Here is a 6,000-nt window from a genome sequence, read left to right on the forward strand (position 1 = left end):
ATGCAGCGTAACATACAGTAACTCAAGAATATGGAATTTTCTTCTTTAGCATTTATACAAGAGCTAGCAATAAAATATCTGCATCAATAAAATGGTTCTGTTCACAGCCTCACTACCTACATAGGCATCATGCCAAAGGGCTGTTCACACAAAGAAAGATAACTGTCCCCATAAATTAATAATTGTTCTAAGACTGTGAGAAAAGAGAAGTCCACCACACAACTACCGTATAACGCAAATGACACAGACAATATTGTTGGAAATTGGAATCGCTTTCATAATGTTTTTTTTTCTTCAGCTGAAAACATTGACAGCTAATGAATTCATCCGATTTTAAAGAGCTTGAGCAATTAAAGTGGCAGACGACATATCTGTTGCATGCGCTTATTATGAACAGACTGTCATTGTGCATTAGTATGTGGATGCTAATAAAAGTAATCGCTATATCGTTATAATTATTGTTCTCAGTGTGACCGGGCCTATTGTGGAACCTATACCATTTGGGGTTGGTTTATTTATGTTTTTGAAAGGAAACATTTGTTTGAATTTAAATGATCAAAAAGACAATGAAAACAGTAATATTGTGAAATATTATTACAATTTAAAATAATTTTTTTATTTTAATATATTTAAAAATGTAATATCCCGTGAAGACAAATCTGAATTATCAGCATTCTTACTCCAGTCTTCACTGTCACATGATCCTTCAGAAATAATTCTAATTTGGTGCTCAAGAAATGTTTGTTATTATTATCAATGTTGAAAAAAGTTGTGCTTCTTAATATTTTTGTGTAAACTGTGATCCTTTTTGTGCTCAGGATTCTTTCAAAACAACTGCATTTACATTAAATAGAAATCTTTTGATAAATGTTTGAACTGTTAATTAATTAATTCTGTTAATTAATTGAATGCATCCTGAATAAAAGTATTAATTTCTTTAAAAACAAAACCTTACTATTTTGAACGGTAGTGTATAGAGGCAGGAACTTTTGTGGTATGCTATGATTTGACTTGCAACAGTTAGACATTAGCATGCTTCTATGCTAACAGCGCTAATAAACATTAAAAATCAACATACACACCTTTTTAATTACACTTACTGTAAGTATTTTTTATCAAGTCAAGTCATCTTCATTTACAGTATATAGCACTTTTAACAATGTAGATTGTTCCAAAGCAGCTTTACAGTGATAATAGGAAATTAAAGTAACAGAGATTGTTTTGGCTTTATAGCAGCTCTAGAATAAAGTTATTGTCCAGCTAAAGTTAGTTTGATTGATTCACTTCCGATCATTAGTTATTAACTTAGGGGCCGCTAACACGACACTGTATTAACAGAAAACTCTTAAGTTCTTTCTGCGCAAATTAAAAAACGCGAACCAGTGAGAACGCCTATGGCGTGCACATGCACATTACGAGTTCAGTCTATAGGTATGCGCGTTTGAATATATGTACGCAGGCGTGTAGTCCTTCCCTACAAATCAACCCTCAACATACTACTTGTCTGGCCTTAAAATTTATAATACAGAATTTTTATCGCTTCCGCGTAGCCACGCGAACCGGAATTATCCCGACAACGTTATCTGTAGAGAGGTAAAGGGAGGGGAGGGAGGCCTTCACAGGGGAGATACTAGTTGACACTTCAGGACTGCGTTGTCGTCACGTCCAGGCGCAGGACCTTCATCAGATCTGGATGCGGCCTGTATCCGCCGGACTGCAGTAAACCTAGGGATAAACAGAGAGACTAATATTAGCGTAGACGCCATTCTTCTTATGATGTAACGAGTACATCAGGATTTATGGGAAGTGTTCCCGGTTCCGGCTGACCTAAACTATGCAGCCTTACATTGAATTATAAAAGTCTATATTGTGTTATGTGTATGCCAGGTCAAAGAGATGTGTTTTTAGTCTAGCTTTGAACTGAGAGTGTGTCTGCTTCCCGGATAATGTTAGGAAGACTGTTCCAAAGTTTTGGTGCTAAATAGGAAAAGGATCTACTGCCAGCAGTTTATTTTGATATTCTAGGTATTATCAACTGGCCGGAATTTTGAGATCGCAATAGATGTGAAGGACTATAATGCGATAAGAGCTCGCTCAAGTACTTCTGGGGAGCTAAACCATTTAGTGCTTTGTAAGTAATCAGCAATATTAATAAATGTATACGATGTTTAATAGGGAGCCAATGCAGTGTTGACAGAACTGGGCTAATATGGTCATACTTCCTGGTTCTGGTAAGAACTCTGGCTGCTGCGTTTTGGACCAGCTGTAGTTTGTTTATTAAGCCAACCACCCATAATAGCATTACAATAATCTAGCCTTGATGTCATGAACGCATGGACTAATTGTTCGGCATTTGTCAATGAGAGCATATGACGTAATTTAGATATTTTTAAGATGGAACATTACGGTTTTACAGATACTAGACACGTGTTAGGCAGTATTCTAGATTATTACGTGAGGAAGTTTTTTGTCCAATCATTAGAATCTCTGTTTTTTCAGAATTAAGTAGTAGGAAATTACTAATCATCCATTTTTTTATATCAGCTATGCATTCCGTTAATTTTGTGAATTGGTAAGTTTCGTCGGGGCGTGAAGAAATATAGTGCTGAGTAAAATCAGCATAACAGTGAAAACTAATTCCATGCTTCCTAATGATATCTTCCAGGGGTAGCATGTACAGAGTGAAAAGCAACGGTCCTAGTACTGAGCCTTGTGGTACACCATACTGAACTTGTGATCGATGAGACATCTCTTCATTTACTGCTACAAACTGATAACGGTCAGATAAGTATGATTTAAACCATGTTAATGCAATTCCACTAATGCCAACATAATTTTCGAGTCTATTTAAAAGAATGTTGTGGTCAATAGTATCAAATGCAGCACTAAGATCGAGTAACACTAATAGCGAGATACAACCACGATCGGATGATAAGAGCAAATCATTTGTAACTCAAATGAGAGCAGTCTCAGTACTATGGTACGGTCTAAATCCTGACTGAAAATCCTTACAGATATAATTTCTTTCTAAAAAGGAGGATACCTTTTCTACCTCTTTCACAGTTGTGAGGATACCGCCTTTTCTAGTATCTTTGACAGAAAAGGTAGATTCGAGACCTGCCTGTAATTGACTAATTCTGTACGATCAAGTTGCGTTTTTTTAACAAGCGGTTTAATCATAGCCAGCTTAAACGTTTTTGGTACGTATCCTAATGACAAAGATGAATTAATGATATTAAGAAGAGGATCTATGATCTCTGGAAGCATCTCTTTCAGTAGCTTAGTCGGTATAGGGTCTAACATACATGTTGTCGATTTAGATGATTTAACAAGTTTAACGAATTCTTCCTCTTCTATAGCAATGAATGAATAAAATTTTTCCTTAGGGAGACTACAATGCACTGCCTGATGTGATACTGTAGTAGACGGTTGCATAATTTTCTCTCTGATGTTATCAATCTTATAAGTGAAGAAGTTCATAAAGTCATTACTGCTGTGCTGCTTGGAAACTTCTGGGCTTGAAGCTTTATTTTTCGTTAGTTTAGCCACTGTTTCAAATAAATACCTAGGGTTTTGTTTATTTTCTTCTTAGGGTTGAAAAATAAGCAGATCTAGCAGCTTTTAAGGCCTCTCTGTATACAATCGAGCTCTCTTTCCATGAAATGCGAAATACCTCTAGTTTTGTTTTCTTCCAGTTGTGCTCCATTTTTCTGGCTGCTCTCTTAAGGGCCCGAGTGTGCTCGTTGTACCACGGCGTTGGACTATTTTCTTTAATCTTCTTTAAGCGCAATGGAGCAACTGTGTCTAAAGTGCTGGAAAAGAGAGATTTAAAAGTTTATGTCGCAATATCGAGTTCTTCTAAGCTATCTGGGATGCTGAGATGATAAAACTGATCAGGAATATTATTAATAAAGCAATCTTTAGTAGCAGAAGTGATAGGTCTAACATATTTGTAACACGGAGTCGGCTTTGCAGCCTTGGCTAAATGAAGTTTACAACGAGACTAGATAATGATCTGAGATGTCATCGCTCTGCTGCAGAATTTCAACGGCATCAACATTGATACTATTTACAGTAGTATCAGTACTAAATCGTTTTTTTTTGTTTTATCTCATCTGCCATACTGGATTAACTATTTAGACTTAACTTATTGCAATGCATTCTGGGAGTGTTGGAAAGCATTCAGGCTGTGTTCGAAAGCTTAGACAGCTGACTTGTTGCCCTTATCAGGCAATGATTTTGCAGGCAGCGTTTGCACAGGTACCTCACAAAACTGATTTCAAACAGGCTTCTGATGCAACATAATGATTTAATGATCTACATTTACACAAACTGACCAACCGCAACTTTATATTTATTCCATATTTATTTTTTAGCTCAACAGTCATGGAATCGAATGCACAGGATTGTAGGATATCATAGGCAGTGAAGGATACATCTGTATGCTGCCTTCAAAAATCAATCAGATGAAGGTATCTCAGTAGACAGGATGGTACATGATCATTGGATTTTCGACATGCCTTGTTGCCTTCTCACCTCCGTATCTTTCCTACGGAGGCAGCTTTTTTGTGCTTTTGGAAACAGTCTATATATGTTTCCTTTATGTGCCATTTAAACTATTAGCCTATGTTAAAAACAACTTCATAGCCTGTCAATCTCAATTTGGTACACAACAGTAACAAATGTGCAGGCAAACCCATCATGTCATCTGAAGGGGGTTAACGGTGAACCTAAATATCCGGTACCAGAGCACCTTTTGATGAAGCGCATCACTCAGAGCCAGTGGATGACCTCTCCACTGTGGCCCACTGGCCCATGAAGGATGTGTCACCACAAACAACAAATTGTGATTTAATGCTTTTAATTTCCAATTCTCTGCTCTCCAGTCAATGGCTTTAGTCCCTCTTGTCTCACACAGCAAAGTTTATAAAGAGATTGCTGCAGGAAATTAGACCAGTTTTTTTTTTTTTTTTTTTTTTTTGAGCATGTGCTGTGGGATTTTAAAGACAAACATTGATGGTTGGGCGAGTGAAATGTCTGTGTTATTGGCTGATTTTGAGACAAAACCCTTTCTGTTTAGATGAGCCAAGGGCTCAAAACTGGTTATAATGACCTCATTAGCCCCTGCTGGTAGATGCTGTAGCTACACATGGTTCTAACAATCGAAAACAATTCAAAATTAGGCATAACTCATTTTAGTATTATTTTTTTTATTTTTTTTATACATTGAAATTATTAGGAATGTTGAAGGCAGGGTAGGCAATTTGTTTCAGAAGCATTTTTGTTATGCTGGTTGAAAGTCTCTTCACATCCTGGTCACCTAAAGGATTATTAGGAACACCATACTAATACTGTGTTTGACCCCCTTTCGCCTTCAGAACTGCCTTAATTCTACGTGGCATTGATTCAACAAGATGCTGAAAGCATTCTTTAGAAATGTTGGCCCATATTGATAGGATAGCATCTTGCAGTTGATGGAGATTTGTGGGATGCACATCCAGGGCACGAAGCTCCCGTTCACCCATGCCAAAGATGCTCTATTGGGTTGAGATCTGGTGACTGTGGGGGCCATTTTAGTACAGTGAACTCATTGTCATGTTCAAGAAACCAATTTGAAATGATTCGAGCTTTGTGACATGGTGCATTATCCTGCTGGAAGTACACTGTAAAGAGGTTGCTGTAAATTTTACAGTAACTTACTGGCAGCTGGATGCCAGTAAGTTACTGTAAAATGTTTTACAGTATTATTACTGTATTTTCACTTACAGTATACTGTACCATTTACTGTAATTGCATTTACAGTATTATTACTGTATTTTCACTTACAGTATACTGTATCATTTACTGTACTTGCATTTACAGTATTATTACCGTATTTTCATTTACAGTATTAGTATTGTTTTTTGTTTGTTTTTTTCATTTAAATTTTCTTTTTTTCATTTATGTTTACCCCACCCCCCAAAAAATCACAATAACTCACAAACATTTGTCCTTATAATA

The sequence above is a fragment of the Leuciscus leuciscus genome (assembly GCF_965113295.1).
Source record: "Leuciscus leuciscus genome assembly, chromosome: 3".
In the NCBI taxonomy this organism is placed as follows: Eukaryota; Metazoa; Chordata; class Actinopteri; order Cypriniformes; family Leuciscidae; genus Leuciscus; species Leuciscus leuciscus.